Raw genomic sequence first — 19,321 nt, forward strand, 5'->3', positions numbered from 1 at the left:
TGGCCAGCCTGAATGCGTCAGGGAAGCCTCCGGACGGTCCCTAAAGCCTTCGGAATGCTTAAAACGACCCTCCGAGCAATCCGGAAGTCACTTCCGGTTTGCTTGGAGGGTCATTTTAAGTGTTCCGAAGGCTTTAGGGAAACCTCCGGATGGTCCCGAAGCCTCCGGAGGCCCTCCAGAGGGGCGTGGGAGGCTCTTTTCGCCCTCCCCAGGCTCCTATAAAGCCTCTGGAGCCTGGGGAGGGCGAAAAAAGTATGTAAAAATGGGGGGGTCGCACCTGTTGTGCGTGCATTGCATTATGGGTGCGGCACGCCCACACATGACCCCCCTGCGCTGCCCTCACTTGTGGCACGCGAGCCAAAAAAGGTTCGCCATCGCTGCTATAGACCTTCATTTCTATATCATACCTGCTCCTACTTCTCCAAAAAAGTTCAAAATAAGCATTCAAATTTCTGATCACATAATTATTTAATCTAAAAATATGCAAACTGAGAAACCAGGGCCATGAATGGTCACACAATCCTTAGATGCTGTCAGAAAATTGCTAAAATGCTTTGTAAATGAAATGGGAAATGGAAGGGATTAACACATGGAAATAATAGTGTATTTTTATACTACAAGGAATAATAAATATAAAATTATATTAAACCCATTCTGTATTTTTAATGAGGCTCTTTGAATGACATTCAGAGACCAAGTATGGCAGTTGGGCCCCAAAAGTTATGCGCCTTTCCCTTAGATTGTAATAACATCACTAAATTTTTAAAAAACCTGCAAATGTTTTACCATCAGCTTCCCTATACAAAATAATACTGCAGAAAGTATTTACCTTAGCCATTTAGAAATGAATCCATTAAAACAGAGATGTCTAAATGTATTTCCTACTGGAAAAGTTGCCATTTCTCCCTACCATTTCCCACCTGTCAATAACCTCCAGTGAGAGTTCAGAAAGCATTGGAATTGCCCAAACCAAATTAATAAGATTGCTCTTTGCTGACTGAATTAACTGTTTCCTCCTAGAGTAATTTTAATGACTTCCATAAACCTCTGGGTAAAAAGGATTTATAATTCTAGTTCTGACAAATCATTAACTAGAAGCAGTGTTAAAATAAACTCTAAAATAAACTGCATAAAACCACTACAGGAGCAGCACAAAAATGCAATAAGAATCTTGTCCTGCAAAGCACAGTAGTATTGAAGTAACATGAGCTGTGCCAAATACTCAGTTTCAAACATTTTGACAGTCAGAACTGCATTTTCTGGTTGGGATTTAACATAAACAAAATAAGAACACAAAATAATAAATCCCCACATAAGTTCTCAATATATTTCAGGAAATATTTTGGCATTACAAAATATTAATATGTCAAAGAAATAAGTGTTTTTCTGTCTATTGATTGCAGTGATCACCAAATAATGTATTCATTTCTTTGATTTGACCAACTATCAAGGATTTTGGCAGAAGTAAACTGGATTATATCTATCTATCTATCTATCTATCTATCTATCTATCTATCTAGATTAAGCTAGCTCTTCCCCATCAGATTTATTTGGTGATTAATGGTATGAGAGAATTCATCACCTGAATACATTTCAGTAAGAAATAAAATCCGACGCCACAGCCACATGTGATTGATTTTGCTATACAATACCAAATGAAAGAAGCAGGAAGAAAACTTTTGTGATTTTAGTTTAAGCATCTATGTTAATATCAGTAGAACTGGACTGAAAATTTCAGACTACAGAAGTCTGTTTTGAAAATCTATATCATTTGTTGCATAGTGTATCTTTGAGTGGAAATTTCTCAACAGGACAGAACGCATTTTAGAACAGGGGTCCAAAATCCCTGGTCCACAGCCTTTTGCTGGTCCACCTCATTGGGAACTGGGCCACGCAAATGGCAGGCAAGCATGCAACACTTTATTTGCACAAGTATGAAACCATCCCCTCTCCCCTGTCAGTCCGCAGAGCCAGAAACATTTGGGACCACTCTTAGACTACAGAACTACTATTAATAGAGAACAGACATACAAGCCTGGGTATCTGCAGAAGATGGTGTAAATACATACTTTTTTCCAGATCAGCTGAACCAAACTGTAGCAATGACAATTTAACTTTAGCAAGTCTGTCCACATTGTGTTTATGGCATCCATTAAGAGCAATGAAAATCTATTTGATTCTAAGCTGTATTTACAATTATGTATCACAATGGTGTACAGATAGTCCTTGACTTACAACCACATTTGAGCCCAAAATTTGTTTTGCTGAGACATTTGTTAAGTGAGTTTTACCCCATCTTCCTTGCCACAGTTAAGTGAATCACTACAGTTATTAAGTTAGTAACAGTTGTTAAATAAATCTACCTTTCTCGCTGACATTGCCTGTCAGAAGGTTGCAAAACGTGAGCACATGACCCCAGGTCACTGCAACTGTCATAAATATATGGTAAGTCAATTGCCAAGTGGCTAAATTTTGAGGATGTTGCAACAGTCACAAGTATGAAAAATATTCATAAGTCACTCTTTTAAGTGTCATTGTAATTTAAAATGGGCACTAAACAAACTGCTGTAAGTCAAAGCCTACCTGTACTCGGTATCCTATGAATAAATCCAAAAATTCAACAGCCAAGTTGCTATTCTTTGTATGTTACTTTAATTAATATGAATATTTCAAGACATACATTCTGAAGATACAAAATCTACAACAACCTAATCTGTAGCATCTCTATGAAATAATTAGAAGTTGTACATTCACTATTTTAAATGCTAAAAGAATGTAACTTTACCTATAGGTCTACTTAAGAGTTATCAGATTGTCATCTAAGATAAGTATCTACCTAAAGTGACTTTTAGTACTCTGTTGTAAATATAACCTACACCACTTCTCTCTGCAAAATTAAGTACCCACAAGAATTAGTTTGTGAACACATTTCACTGATTTGAGCTTCTTGGGAGTGGGTCAAAGATCCCAAGAAATCCCACAAATCTGTTTGCCTTCAAAGAATGGATTCTCCCCTTGGCCTTGATTTAACAGGCAGGTTCTTATTTGGGAAACGAAAGGGAATAATTTTCAAGCTGGATCTTAGCTTCCTGATGACATTTCTAGATGTAGGATCTTAGAAGTCACAGATTTCATTCTTTCTCATCATCAGCATCCGAATTAGGAGACTACAGCAAAAAGCTACGCCAGTCCTATACCAGCAGCTCACCAATTTTTCCAATTCCACAGGTGAAAGGTCGCTGTTACGCGATCTTTTCAATCCCATCACTCGGTGAATGCAGGAACATCTTAAACCGCAAGAGTTAAGTAGACGGATAGTACAGAAAGAACAAGCCTCCTCTCCAGAGGAAGGTCTGCGAACCGAGTTTGGGGGCGGGGGGTTGGAGAGGGGGCTGACCAGCCAAACACCAGCAACATTGCCGTTACAAGTCTCCGCATTTGAAACTGATCAAGCCCCCGCGGCGCACCCTCGTCTCTCTTCTTCCGCTCCGCCCTCTCTCCCAGCTGCACCAATCCGCACAGCCCCGGTTGCAAATCAAACTTGGTGCTCCCGGCGGAGCTTTGCTTCCCAAATCCATCGCTGCTCGCGCAAAGCTGTAACGCAGCCCGATCCCCCACCCTCCTTCCTTGATCTCCATGTTGTAACGTCTGGGGGAAAGAGGGAGGGGAGGGTCCGTGGATTGAGCGGCAGGAGCCTCGAATATTTCCCAGGCCCTGCTTTTTTGCTCCCACCCCGCAGTTCGCCCGTCTCTCTCCTCCCACCACTCGACAGTTCTGGAAACTGTATCACCCCGTCAGAGGAAACCATCCAGCAAGCAGTTGCAAACAAATCAACGCCCTCTAGTCCCCACTCGCTAGAGAGAAGCGATGGGAGAGAGGGGGGAGGGGGGAAAAGGACCTAAGATAGAAGCCCCGTAATAAAGGATGATTGAAAGGGACTAGAAACGTAAACGCTTCTCCAGCATCTTGCAAAGATCGAAGGTAGAAAGTGGTAAGGTGATGGGCATGCAGAAAAGGCCCCGGGGGGCTTTGTCTAATTTCATCAAACCGCTTGATGCATTTTCTTTCTCCCACCCACATCGCTCCTCCTGAAGGCGGGAGGAGCCGACCACGGCCCGTTCGGTGGGAGAGAAGTAGCTATTTGAACACACCATCGTCTACATCCATTTTCTTTGCCTTGATGCGGAGAGAGAAACATGTTTCCACATCCCTCCAACTGAGCTTGAGTTCCGCCCGTCCTATCCACCCTTCTTTGACCTATTTTATCCCCGTTAATAAGTAACGTCGCAAATCGGGGGTTTCTTAGCTCAGACCGCTCTGGTGCACCTTCTGACGTTTCTAATCCGAAGCACTGCATTACCATCGCGCTACCCCTCTACGATTTTCCAAATGGGGAGGGAGGGGGGGGAAAGACTAGTCCACCAGCATCCGACGTTACCTCTGAAAAGCCCCGCGGTAGTGTTTCACGACTCTACTGAGAAGCAACTGGCAAGCTCCGCGACTAATTCATTCAGAGGGATTTGAGAACAAATTCTAACCCTCGGGGTGAAGAGTGCTTTGAAAAGTTTGCACACACACACACTTGCGAGTGTTCGTGGCTGCACAGCAACGGCGCAGGTATTTAAGTGCCCCCCCCTTCGGTAAAAAGGGAGGAGTAAGATTGCTGAGAAAGAATGGAGAAGTTCAGGTTTTTTGCTGACGCCGCGCACCTGCCTGTTGACCCGCCGGCCGGCTATTCTGCCAACCACCCAAGATTCCTTGCCTTCGAGCCTAGCCCAGCGGAGAAACCCCGCCTCCTTACGGAAGCGGAGGGGCTAATAAGTGTAGCAAATGAGACTCTTCTGAAGAGCTTCGAATCCCAGGCAACATTCCACGTTTCGTCCCCTCTCTTTCCCTCTCGCTGCGTTAATCATTTACGCCAGGAGCAGCGACGTTGAGCATTGACAATCTGCTGCCACCCAGCAGAGTAGTGGTTGAACAACACGCTCCGTTGCTAAACGCACCGCCACACACCCCTTGTTTTCATGCCATCCATATGCTCACACTTCCTTAACACGTGCAGTTTCGGGGTCTTCCCACTTGCAGCCCAACAGGCGCGGGAAAAGCATTTCGGGCTTCTGGTGAGAGTATCAGGCTGGGTGTTTTTTTTTTTTTTTGTTTTTAAGGAATCCAGCTGCCCTTTTAACTAAAAATCCCCTAAAATGCTCGTCTCTAGAAATATAGTCTCCCGAACTGCATTAAGTTCATGACCATATATATTTTGTCAATATATATCACTTGACAAAAATAGCCGTACCATGGCTTCCAAGCAAATTTGGAGCCAAATCTGATTAGGAAAAGGAGCATTTGTCAGTAAAAGGTGTTTATCATCTTATCCTTCCGTATCCTTCTTGCCCTTGAATTACTGCAACGGATATTCCGAACATGTGGATGACACGGCGACAGATTCTGGCTACCCCTCCCCCTGCTTTTTAAAGCTGTCTAAAAAGGACCTGTGCTCTGCCATTGCCATCTGTCTTCCAAGTTGTTAAAACGCGCCTCACTTTTCCGTTACGGCTGATCTCCCTCCCTTTCATTCAGCGTGGATGCGTTTTTTAGGGTGGCCCGTCCTCCTCACCCACAAAGAGAACTGTGGCAAAAGTCTCTGGATCGATTACAAAATAGCCCCTAAGTCCGGAAGGAAGAGCCCAACATTATTGTCATCTTTATTCTTATTATTAATCACTCTGCAAGCCGAATCATTCATCTGGTTCATCCTAAGAAGCTTCTGGTTTGCCAAAAGCGAAGTCTGCAGCGACAGAAAATACAGCCAGCCCTTAACTCCTCTCCCCCTCCCCCTCCAATTCGGATGTTCTGAAACGTTCCAAAATAATCGGGTTTTTCTTTTTCCTTCCTCCTCCCTTGCCCCCACCCCCTTCCTCCCCAGCAATGTACAAGTTGCTTATGGGATAGCGAAGCTGCAACTCAACTGCCTCCTCTTTTTGCTCCCTATCAAGAAGGAAATCTTTTGGCGCCATATTAATGACGTACTATATTATTTCCACTAGGCAGCGACCTTCGGCATTAAATTGCTCTCTAGCTGCTTCTGGAGAACTCCAAAGCTAAGCGACCAAAAAAAAAAAAAGCCCCACCACCACACATCAAATATGGCTGTGCAAGGCAGCTCCTTCTGCGGCGACGGGCGGAAAGGCGAACGTAAGGAACTGCCTGGCCAGTTACCTGCTGCTGTTGCCGCCGAGATGGTTGCCAGTCAGGTTGGAGTTTCTCTGCGCGAAGGGCTCCGTGCTGCCTCATGAGTTCAGACAAGCATTGGAGAATGGGAGCAGATTGTGTCTCTCTTCACACTCGCACACGCACATACACACACATACACACTCACACCGAGGGTAAAAGAGAGCGAGAGCCTCTCACTCTGACTGACGTTTTTACTTGTTATGGAGGAAGGACTCTGTGAATCAAACTCATTTCTGGGTCACTGCTGCCACAGGGGGGAGCTACTTTAATCCCCTGCCAAAACTAGAGGGAGGGGGTGGAGAAGAGAGACAGAAATAGGGTGGGGAGGAGGAGGAGGAAGAAAAAGAGAGAGGGAGCGGGAGGGAGGGACAGGGAAACCATTGCACTTGGAAACTGTCTGCTTTTAACTCTTTGCAGCCCAGCAAGCTGAAGATGTCATGCTCCATTAACAGAAACAGAGGTACTATCTCTTCTGGAGTTTTGCATCGAGGGACCTGCCTTTTGGGGAAAGAGGAATAATGTATAGCGGAACGGGTGCAGGGAAAATGTGCACATCCCAATATTGTCAGCTGTTTTATAAAAGGAAGAAAAAGGCTCTCTAGCTGACACATGGGAAGACTACTTTCTTTAAAACAACACACCATTTGCCTGTCATAAAAAATGGGATATTATTTTAGAGAATAAAAACACAAAAGTAGCCATGGAAACATATGCAGACGTACAATTTTCTATTTGGGATCCTCTTTGGATGGTTTAAATTGTTTGGGCGGGTAACAGTCTGTGTGCCAGAGAAAGGAGTTTTGAACTAGGTGAGAGGCATCCATTAATCAGCTTCCTTCCTCCAAAGTTATTTTATTATAATTGATATGTGTGCTTTGATTTTTTTTAGTATACAGTAAGTCTCTTATTTAATTTTGGCACTGCCAACTCTAGAGCAACAATAGACAATCATCACAGCAGTCTTGTCTAATGGGACATTTTGCAGATTATCTATGTTCCCATTTACCTGGCTCATTCCATCAGACTGATCTCTGCCATTAAAGTGAAGAAAAAACTAGAATAGAGGGATGAAACTCCTTGCGAGTTAAAATCTGGGTCTGAACAAACATCATAAGAAGACCTCTTACAATAGCAGTCCCCAACCTTTTTGACACCAGGGACCGGTGTAGTGGAAGACAATTTTTCCACAGACCAGGTTGAGGAAGAAGAGTGTGCAACCCAGCTCCCACGCGTGCACAGTTTACAGTAGGGTTCGCTTGCTCGCTGCTTTCCTCCAGCTGTGTGGCCCGGTTCCTAACAGGCCACGGATCGGTGCTGGTCTATGGCCCAGGGATTGGGGATCCCTGTCCTAGAAGATACACCTACAAAGATACATTAAAGTCCTTTTCATGCACATATACTAAGCCTGCTTTAGAATCACATTTACACTGCAGACATGGAACCTTCTTTGTTCTATTCATTACCTCTAGAAGATCCATGTAGAAAGATTTCTCCCAAGACTGTAGTAAGATTCAGGAAATTCATTGAATAGTTTAAATTTATGCTATAACTAAGGTGCATTGCAGATGTCAGGTGTTGTTTTAATTTCCCACTATTTCAAAATTTTAAAAAGTTGTAAAGACTCACTTTTATCACCAGGTTTTAAATCAGGGGTGTCAAACTGACGGCCCACGGGCCAGATGTGTCACACGCAGACCATGCCCATCCCAGCTCTGCGAATGGGAAAAATGTTACGAAACATCACATGACACCAACGTGACACAGCGAGTTTGATGTCCGTGTTTTAAACTATCAATTTGATAGTATTAATAGTATTTTGGTATTAATTGCACAGTAATTTATGTTTTAACTTACTGGATTCTGAATTTCATTCCATCTGACTTGATAGGAAAAAGCTTTAAAAAAAATCCAATAAGAACATTTATTGTGTGGGAAAAAGTAAAAAAAAAAATTCCAGCTGCTAGCAGTTGTTAACTAGATAGTTGTTAACTCAAGAGAGTTATGCCCAGATAATAAAGGCAATAGTTTTCTCCTTCCATTGCTACTTCATCAAAAAGAAATAATCAATATGAAAACTATATCAAACATTTTAATCTCTGGATATCTGTTCTGTCTCATTATAAGAATAGTTTTTTCCCCCCTACGTTATATTCAGACTAAGCAATTTTTATATTATACAATTTTTCTGGCTGGTTGCCTATAGAACTGCAGTGCCTCATCATGCACACAATCTTATGCTTCATTGTAAACAAATTCGTCATTTAACCATTTACAATTGTTAGCAAATCATGACAGAATGTGCTAGAATTTTTGCATACTTATCCTGCCAATCTCAACTTTGTATTCCTTTCATTTATACTTCGAGCATGCACACAGGAGTTTTGTACATCTGGATGCATATTCTTAAAAAAAAGAAAAGAATTCAAGAATTTCATTGTTGAATCTCCCATCATGCCAGTATTCTTGAATTTTGAAACAATGAAGAAATTATCTTCCAACGAAGCATTTTATTACAATATGCATTAAGATAGTTGTGACAAATTCACAATGTTCCTAGACAGCCATGACTTGGATGTTATCTGCAAGATTGGCACACTAGACTTTTACACATCCCTTCGGTGTCCTCAGAATCAGATTTCCTTCTGATTATTAGACAAGAAATTGGCTGTCCTGTTCTCAAAAGATAAAAAGAAAAGGAAGATAAAGCCAAAGTAGAATTCATTTTTTAAAGTAAGTTGTGCACATTGGTGTACAAAATATTTTTATGATGTTTATTTTGAACATATATGAGTTAAGGGAATGAGGAGAAGAAGGGGAATTGCTAACGCCAAGGCTATTTTTGCAAATTTGAAAAAAGGAACATTGGTCCTTACCTGAACATCTCTTTTCGGCAGGATGGTAAGAGGGGCTACAGCTGGATTTTGTCTAAACTAGATTGGTCCAAAGACTGAGGGAAATTTCTTAAAGTATCCTCCTTTCCCTTCTGGCTCCCAGATTCCTCGAGGTCACATGAAGAAGCTGAAAGACAATAATAAGAAACGCCACTGCGCCAACTGCGTTTCACAGTTCTGAGCACTAAGAATAATTAACTAGGGCGGAATGTAGCCCCTCCCACCATCCTGCCGAAAAGAGACATTCAGGTAAGGATCAACGTTCCTTTTCCGGCAGAGATGGTGGGAGGGGCTACAGCTGGGACATACCCAAGCTAAGTTCCAGGGAGGGAATTAGGTCCCGGGGAAGGGGCGGTCGCTACTCTTTGCAGGACCCTACGTCCAAAGGACGCCTCTACTGATGCAAAACTATCCAGACGATAGTGACGGACAAAGGACATTGGAGAGGCCCAGGTGGCTGCCTGACAGATATCCTCGCACAGGGCCCTGATGGCCCAAGCTGCCTTTGTGGCAGCACACCGAGTAGAGTGGGCCGTAATCCCCGCCAGAGGTGGATGACCTGAGGCTTCATAAGCGGCAGTGATAGCCTGTCGTAACCATCGACCGATAGTGGCAGAGGAGACCCTGGCCCCTAGGGAACCAGGCTGAAAAGATATGAAGAGAGCCTCAGACCGATGAATCGGTGCCGTGCATCGCAGATAAATACACAACACGCGACAGACGTCCAGTCGGTGCCAAGGACATTCCCTCTCACGAGAAGGAGCTGGACAAAAATTGGGAAGAATGACCTCCTGACCCTTTGAAAGGGAGAATTGATCTATGGGAGGAAGGTCGGTCCAAACGGAGGATCACCCTATTCTGATGGAATTGACAAAGGTCATCTTTGGAGGACAATGCCCCCAATTCAGAAATCTGCCTAGCAGATGTCACGGCCACTAGAAAAGCCACCTTAAGTGCAAGGAATCTCAAATGTACCGTTCCCAATGATTCGAATGGAGCCCCAGTCAATGCCCTAAGGACTAGAGGGAGATCCCACATGGGGAAGTGGTATAGGGGGGAGGGCGGATGTTAGCCCCTCCCTTTAGAAACCTCTTGATTAGGAGAACCTGAGATAAAGGAAAATGCCCATCCCCCGCCAGAACAGAGGACAAGGCTGCCACTTGTCTACGGAGCGTGCTAGGAACCAGCCCCTCATCTAAACCCTCTTGCAAAAAATCGAGGACTTGAGGCACTGAGGCCTTGGCGGCAACAATGCCAGCTGACACACACCAGTTGGAGAACGCCAACCACGATGCATTGTAAATACGGGTGGTCGACGGGTGCCTGGAGGCCTCAATGGTGGAAATGACCCTGGCAGAGAGGTTTGCGTTCCTCAGAAGGCGCCGCTCAAGTGCCAGGCGGTCAAGTGGAGCCACTGGGGATCCGGGTGGACCAGGACCCCCTAGCGCAGGGCGATCACCTACTGAGGGATCCACCATGGGGGAGAGATGGACAGTTGGACAAGGTCCGCAAACCAGGGACGTCTGCCAGTATGGTGCTATTAGGATAATGTGAGCCCTCTCTACCACTATCTTCCTCAGGCTCCTCGGGCTTAGTGGGAGAGGGGGAAAGGCATAGAGTAGGCCTGGAGGCCATCTGCTCCTGAGAGCATTTGTCCCTTCTGCATTCCAGGCTGGGAAGCGGGAGAAGAATCATGGCAGTTGAGCATTTGCTGGGCTCGCGAACAAGTCCACCAACAGTGTGCCGAAGCGAAGACAGATCCTTAGAAACAGCTTGGGAATCAACTGCCATTCGCTGTTGTCGACTGTCGCGCGGCTCAACCAATTGGCCTGATGGTAGGCCAGACCGGATATGTATTCTGATGTTATTGACACCAGATGCTTTCAGAGCCTCCAGCCAGAGGAGGTGCCCCCTTGACGGTTTATGTGAGCCTTTGTGGCTACATTGTCCATCAGGAGAAGCATGTGGCGGTTCAGAATTGAGTCCCAGAAATGAAGGAGGGCCAGGAGAGCTTCCATCAGCTCCAGCCAATTGATGTTGTGGCGCAGGTCTGAGATCGTCCAACAACCCTGCACCAATTTGGAGTCCATCAATGCCCCCCAATGTAATCCGATCTGGCTCCCAAATCTCCGACCCCCAGTGTAGGGCAGGAGACAGCCACCACCGCAGAGAGAGACAAAGACCTGGTGACAGGGGAATGGCCCTCAGGGAGTTGATCATGCGTTGCTGTTGAAAGGGGATGAGCACCCATTGTAGTGGTCGGGAGTGAAGACGGGCCTAGGATACTATCTCTATGCACGACACCATCTTGCCCAATAGGCGGGCCAAGGTCAAGATTGAAATGGACCAACTTGCACGGACCTGACGTGCCAGTGCTTGAAAATTGTTGAGTCGAGGCTTCCGGGTGGCACCGTAGGTGTTGGAAGATGTTTCTCTGGGAACTCCAGCCTCGAGATCGCGTTTAAACTGCTAGAACAGCGTAAACCAGCTGTCAAGCGGCTTGAAAACTCTCCCCTCGGGAAAAGAGGGGGAGGAGAGCAGCCGGGCATTAAGGGTAGAGCCCCCCATAAACCCGCAGGAGTAATTCTGTGATGAGAAGGGTGAGAGGTCCCCAGCAGCCCGACAAAGCTCCGCATCTCGAGACGCTTCTGCTGCAGCAGAAACAAAATGTCGCGACCACCCCATGCAATCAATGCTTATCTACATTTGAATAAAAAGCAGACAAAGCAAGTACAAATTTTTATAATTGCGAGCACAAACCTTAACTCCGATGCAGTTTTACTTCCTTCTGTGAAAATTGAAAAGAACAAAGGGTAATAAAGATGGCGTCTGCAAGTCAAAGGGTGTGATCAAAGCGAAACTTAAAAGGAAAGTATTTGTTAATTGTTTGTTATCGTCGCTAAAAACCTCAAGAGCTCATGTCTAAAGTTACAAGATTTAACAACCTTGGGGATTAAGTGGACTTTCTGGACTCAATAAATTGGTTGCTGGAAAGTGTGATTTGGATATTCGGAAATGCTTTTAAAACTAACCAATATAAGTGCTCTAAGAGTGCTGGAACGGATACACAAATGGTGACATTTGAAGCTCTCCGGGGCGCTTTGGAGACACAAGTTTTGTTTTTGCAGGAGGGGATTGCAACTGCCCTTAAAAATGTGTCTGATGAAATGTCTGAAATTAAGGACTTAATTCAAACCCGTAATCCACAAATAAGAGAGGCTACAGTGAATGTGTTTAAGGGTTCATTTGTTTTTGCAACATCATTGGGCGATAGGGTGGAAGAAATCACTCAGTCTAATGGGAATTTGGAGAATAAAGTCGATGAGCTTCAAATCAAGATTGAAAAATCAGAGGCAGAAGTTACAATGATACAATACACAGTGATGGAATTTGTTTTGAGAATAAGAGGTTTGAAAGAATATAACGAAGAAAATTTGAAAGAAACTTTTGTAGAAGCTTTCGCTCGGTTAACTGGTGAACTAAAAGCAGAATATGGTTGGCAGACTGAACAAATTTATCGGGTTAGTTCATGGATCGTCAGACAGAGACAACTATTAAGAGATAATGCAATTTAGTTATCAGGGAAACAAGGAATGGAATACTACAAACGTTTCACGATCCAGGATAAATCCAAAAGAAGAATCAGAAAAATTAATAGGATATGAGATAGTAAAAAAGGTTACATATTTAGGAGTTTATATTACAATTTTAAATGGGAGATTATATAAGTATAATTAAGAACATTAGGGCATAAAATATAGATAGAGATGGTAAATGGGAGAATTTACAATAGTTTTTAATAATGATGGGAATACGGACAAAGATTTGGGTAAGAAATGATAATTTATGCAAGAATAAAATTTGATAGAGACTCAAATTTTGATAAAGATGTTTTTAGATAGTTTTTAGATCTTAAAAAGTTAGTTTGTGTGTATCTCAACTTATAATTTAAATGGAAATGTGATTGTGTTGATGCTATGTATTATTATGTATGGTGGATTTGTAAGGAAACTAAAGCATTTTGAAGTTCACTCCTCAGTTGTTTTTGCTAGGTATAATTAAGACTGTATATTTATAGAGACTAGGTTGATTTTGAACTTAATAATGGCAACAAGATTGCGGGAAGAAGGAAGAGCTGGTTATCATTCAAGATTGGACGTTAAAGGTAGTAAATCTAGCAGAGATGGTGAAAATTTCAGTATATTGGAAAGACTGTTCAGAAGAGAAATACAAGTCGAAATGGAGAAGATGGACTAACTATATTTAAAATAAACATTGGATGAAGGAACTTTAATTAGTATAGGAATGAATAAGGAATGTTATAGTTTATCTAAATTTGGTTTAATAAAAGGGGAGTTAAAGTACAAGAGGGAGCAAAGATGTTAGTTAGTTAGCCTATGTTAGTGTATGATTGTTAAAGGTTTATACCCTGTATTTGCTTTGGGAAGTTGGGTGGAGGGAGGCTTGGAGGGGTGGTAGGCTTGGGGTGGAGGGAGGGGAAGGGGAAGCGGAAAAAATTTGTAAAAATTTATTAAAACTTTTCAATTAATTAATTAAATAAATAAATAAATAAATAATAAAAAGATTGTTGAGTCATTCTGAGGAAAGTTGAACCAGTCCCGTGACAGAGTCTATTATTGCCCCCAGATGAAGGATCTTTGTCAAGGGCGACAGGTGACTCTTGGGGAAGTTGACAGAAAACCCCGTGGACTATAATGTCTGGATGGTGAGTTGTAAATTGTGAACCGCTTGTGTGTGGGACTGTGTCTGAAGGAGCATGTCGTCTAGTTAACATTGGAGTCTCACCGGAGATGCCTGCAGGTGAACCGCCAATGCCGCCAAGACCTTCGTGAATGTGCGTGGAGCTGAGGCTAATCCAAAGGGAAGGGCCCGATATTGGAAGTGGCGCCCGTTGTGTGAGAGTCGGAGGTATCTGCAATGGGATGGCAGAATCAGTATGTGAAGATATGCCTCCGTTAGGTCCACGGACGCCAGGTAATCCCCCTGCCTGATTCCCAGAAGGATGGACCTGAGGGAAGACAACTTGAAGCACCTGTAAACCAGGTAAGAGATGAGGCGCTTCAGGTCCAGAATTGCCCTCCAGCCCCCCAAGCTCTTCGGAACAATGAACAGGTTGAAGTAGTGGCCCAACCCGTGTTCCACCAGCAGGACCGGCTCTATCATCCAAATGTCCAGCAAATGTTGGATGGCTAGATCCATCACGCAGCGGCATTCTGGATCCTAACACAGGGGAAAGGTTCTGAAGAGCGTCGGGGGCGAGGAAAGGAATTCCAGATGGAGGCCCTCCCCGACAGTCGACCTGACCCACGCATCTGATGTTATCTGATCCCACTGAGCCGCGAAGAGTGTCAGGTGGCCGCCAATGGGATGACTCGGGTTGGAGTCATTTCCCTTTGCGGAATGGGCGACCGCCTGTCCCCGCAAAAGGGCCATTTGGAGTGCCCCTGGTACCTCCCAGTCCTGGTATAACGGCATTGATTCTGCCTGTCAGATCTATATGGGAAGTACCTTTGCTGGCAGTAGTCTGGCTCAGGGGCCCTGAAGGAAGGCCTACGGTAAGAAGCTGGACAGGCCTCCAGCTTCTTGCTGTTCGTGGGAAGGAACTTCTTATCGTTATTCTCGATAAAAAACGGGTCCAACGATTCTCCAAAAAGATTGGTACCTGAATACAGGGCTGCTGCTAGGTTTCATTTGGATTTATTATCCATTTGCCAACCGCGCAGCCACAATAGGCGTCTGGATGCCACTGAGGTGGATAAAGCTCGGTACGAGAATTTGACAGCATATAAAGTGGCATCCGCAGAGAACTGCGTGGCAGAAATAATTTTGGTGAGGTCCTGATGAAGGCACTCATCCTGGACCAGAATGCAATCCTGCAGCTGGCGAAGCCACATGACTGCCGCTCGAAGTAGGATGCCGCCACAGCAGATTTAATAGCCCAGGCGGAAGCGTTTAAGTTCTTACGCAAGGTAAGTTCCGCCTGCTTGTCCTCTGGCTTTAATTATTGGCCACATCCCCTGACACTACTGTCGAGGCATTGGCCAAGGCCGCTACAGGAGCGTCAACAGTGGGCAATTGAAGGGCCTGCGAGAAAGCCTGCTCCATATTGTAGAAGCAGCGATCATTGCTCCCAGGATTGGGTAGGGTGGAAGAGCGGGCCCACTGGTTTTTAATCACTTCTAGAAATAGTGGAGGAGCTGGAACCTCTTCCTTATTCATGTTGGAATTGGTAAACATAGCCAAATTAGGATCCCTAGGGGATGCCACAGTGGAACTCTCATACCCATATTAGTGGTCTTTTTAGCCTTATGGAGAAGAGGCTTGAACAAAGGGGGAGAGAAGAGACCAGGGAAGGCCACAGGATCAGGAGAAATAGTGTCCTCATCCTCAGAAAATCCCATATCATGGTGTGTTTCCTCCCCTAGAACTGACCCTTCGCTGACCACTGAGGGAGATGGGGGTCGAGCATGACACTGCCTATGTGAAGAAGATTGTCTGGACTCAGAGTGATGTCTGTCCTCCCCGTGGGAGGAATGCCCCCATTGGGAAAGACCTGAAGCTATGCCTTTTGAAATGGCAGATGAAATGAGCCTCCTGATGCTTTCAGGCAAAAGCTCCAAATCCTCATCAGACAGCCCTGCCATTGTAGGGCCCTGAGGGGCTAGATGTGAAGCCTGAAGATAATCTTGAGAACCACCCTCTAGAGGATCCCCACTTCCACCAGTGGGCAATCCAGGCAAAATGGGAGGGGAAGGAGATGTCACCTGACTGAGAGGCCTAGCCGGTGAAATGGAAGGAGAGGAAGGGCTGAAGCCCCTGGGAGGATTCAGAATGATGAGAGCCAGGCCTAATTGGGGATCTGGATCTGCTGAGGGAGCTGGCCTGGCAACCTGGGCCTGCTTCTCTGCCCTGTCCACTCTCTTCTCCAAGGTCTTCTGTCTTCTCAGTTCATCCCGAACTGCGGCCCCGGAAGGTCGTTGGTCAGCCGTTGGCTTGGAGGCCACTGCCCTGGTTCTGGACCTGCCCTGTCCCTCTACAGTAATCTAGACCTGGGCCTCCATGGAGGCCTGTGCTGGGTCAGGGCTTGTGGTAGACATGTCTGACTCATGCCAGTGTAGAAGGCCGCTCAGCAACAGCTACACGTGTCTTGGTTTACGCCTGCCGGACTTGGTTTATGACCGCGAAGCAGGCACTCCCAACAATAACCTGCTGGCCTCGATGTATAGCCATGAAGCAGGCCACCGACACCTTCAAACAAATTGGCCGGCTCCACGTGGGTGCACAAAATGGCCACCGTGCTTCATGGTGAAGAAGCTGCACCTCTGGGTTAATGACTCTGGGCCGACAGCTGGCTTACAGTGAGCCACACGCTCCCCCAATGTCCGAAAAGGCAATCAGTTAAAGGTGAGGCTGTCTTTAAGCTGCAGAGCTCCTTTACAAGCCGCGGTGCTACCTTTGAAGTTGCGGTTGCGATGTAAACTACGGCACGCTGTCTCCAAGCCGCGACATGCTGTTTAAAGCCGTGGTGCTGTTTCTTCAAGCTGCGGCACTGTTAGAAGCCTCAGAAGGCAATTTGTAGACAGTGCGAAGATATTCGGAGCCTGCCAGGCTATCACGGGTGCCGCCCACGGCAAAAGCCGGCAATAAGCTCCTTGGCTGCTCGGGTAGGAGGCTGCCATCCCCGCAGGCCAAGGGACCAGGCAAGACTCCCTGAGGCCCAGAGGCAGGATCCAGGGCTATCCTACCTCCTTGAGACAGGCAAGAGAGTCTCTATGGCCAGCAGCCAGAAATTTAGAATTTGATTTAGCCAATTAACCGAAAGAGAAACAATCTAGAAGTCACAATACCTCGAAGGAGCCAAAGCTAGTGCTTGGACCAAAGACTGAGAGGAATCTGGGAGTCAGGAGGGAAAGGAGGATATTTTAAGAAATTTCCCTCAGTCTTTGGCCCAATCAGGCTTAGACAAAACCCAGCTGTAGCCCCTCCTACCATCTCTGCTGGAAAATGAAAGATGATAAAATAGCTAAATAATCAAAAATGGGCACTTCTACTTTAATTATGCTTCTCTAAATAGTTACTATTGTCCTTTTTAAAAAAAAGATAAAATATGGGCTGATGATTGAAAATGATATAATCGTCAGGATGTGGTAAACCTACTGTGATGTACCAAGCATATGCATAATAAAATATGATATATTCATCTGTATGGCTATTGAGTTACCATAATGAACTGAGATTAGTGCACATTAAAAGGACCATTTGAAATAGTCTTGGCCTTTATATATTCAATTAACAGCTGAATCTTTCATACCATGGAAATAAGTTATTGTCTCGGATATTTGTTGATCAGGCACCTGCATAAAATCACAGAAATAGTTTGGTCAAAATGTTGGCACCCTATTCATCAGACATTTGCATTGCATTTCTACCATCTGTCAACACCCAGTACCAGACACTTGCAGCCAACCAGAATTTCTTTACACCAATATTTTCAGCACTCCAAAATATGAAATGTAAATGAAGAACTGGCAGGGCTAAGATATGTTTCCTTCATCAATGAATTTACATTTTTCCCCTGGGCAAAGAAGGCATGTGTCTTTTGCAAAGCATCTCTTGCCAAATTAAGAAGAAGAATGTTCCTCTAGATTTGACGTAATCTAAACATGAAAAAAAATAAGCTTGCCTGTAGGGGAAAGTGTGTGTGCTTGTGTGTATGTAGTCATATTCAAGCACAGATAATATTCCCTAATTACAGGGTAATGCATCCCCTCTAGCAACATTTATACCCTTTCTGCCAAATATGTCACACTTTATTCAACAAAGTGATGCCAGAACAACTCCATTAATGAAGAAAGTTAGAAATAGCTTAAAATCTACAAGCGCATACTTATGGAGTTTCTACTAAAAAAGAAAAAATGTGGTGTTTGTATTTGTATTGTACTATACAGTAGGTTTCCTAAAAATAATGAGAAAAAAAACATTTTCCTTCTTTCTTTCCGATTTGAAGACATTAATATGGCACAAATGTAATAGTGAACATTGGTTGCATATTATTGTTGTCCATGTATGAAAAGTATAGATGGCTAAATATAGACGTTTTGTTAAATTAAAAAAAAATTAGGAGGAGATTGTTGTAAACATATTCAATTGGCATGGAATGCTAACTACCTATTAAAGAGGAGAAAACAAGGGGAAACAGCAATGAAAAAAGACAAGCTATCCCTTCAGACCAGTAAATGCAGATTCTATGTTATGACAGATTCTATTTTATGACGACACCACCACTCCAAAAATAGTTACTCATGACCAGCTTCTAAACTTATGGTGTCCACCCTTTCCTGCAGTCACATGATCACTCTTTAGATGCTCATCAACTGGCCCACATTTACAGCTGTTTGCAGTGCTCTGTGGTCACAGGATCAAGATTTACATTCCCACCCACCCACCCAGAAACCAGTGTTTCTGAAAAAAATACTCATTTTCAGAAAAAACAAACTCCATAGCAAATGATCGGTTAGTTTAATGATCACAATGTTCACTTTATGACCAGCACAGTCCCTTAACACTCAGTGCATAAAAGGTCTGAAATTGAATCCAGTTACATGATGACCCATTTTATTACTATCATGACTTACAATATACAGTAATTGGCCAGTTCAGTTACCATCATAAGTTGAGAACTAGCTACCATAAAGGGGAACATATGTTATTGTCACAGTAAGTATCTTGAGACAAATTCAAGGTGCTGATAGACCCATAAAGCCTTAAACAATTTGGAACATAAATGTCAAGAGAGACTTCTCCTTGAATTAGCCTGTACATACACTTACGTCACTCTGGAAAAAACATCTAACTTCTTCTGAACTTACATGAAATTAACTGGCAGCACTCTAAACAGGGACAATCTCCCCCTAGAATAGCATGTGCCATTTCTATTGAAATCTAAATTATGGCTAAAATACATCTGTTTTATCATTTGCTAATGACAAATGTCCAGCCTACATCCTGCTGTGCTGAAATCATTGTGGCAGGAATGAATGAAGAACCCCAGAAGTTTGTGCCAATATTCCAAACAGGATCACTCAAGGCATGCAAGTCATTTAGTTGCCGTCTAAAGCAAGCGGGCTAAATATATAAAGAACTGTTGCTGGAATTGGGTATGTCTAGTTTAATGA

The 19,321-nt window shown here is 44.2% G+C and overlaps 1 protein-coding gene across 9 annotated transcripts in view; it reads right to left on the minus strand.

Annotated features, from left to right (window-relative positions):
* Positions 1-19,321, minus strand: part of JADE1 (jade family PHD finger 1) — a 165,716-nt gene that overhangs the window by 60,527 nt on the left and 85,868 nt on the right. Inside the window, exon 1 of one of the 9 annotated variants that reach the window (XM_081959358.1) lies at positions 9,108-9,132. The exons of 2 other annotated variants lie outside the window; for them this stretch is intronic. The gene's annotated coding sequence lies outside the window, so the exon portion shown is untranslated. Of the gene's footprint in view, positions 1-3,208; positions 3,448-4,438; positions 4,649-4,709; positions 4,746-6,219; positions 6,499-9,107; positions 9,133-19,321 lie in introns of those variants that run through there. 6 more of the 9 variants (XM_081959354.1, XM_081959360.1, XM_081959361.1 and 3 more) reach the window with 6 other exon arrangements.

Source organism: Natrix helvetica (genome assembly GCF_964273705.1).
Source record: "Natrix helvetica genome assembly, chromosome: 7".
NCBI lineage: Eukaryota > Metazoa > Chordata > Lepidosauria > Squamata > Natricidae > Natrix > Natrix helvetica.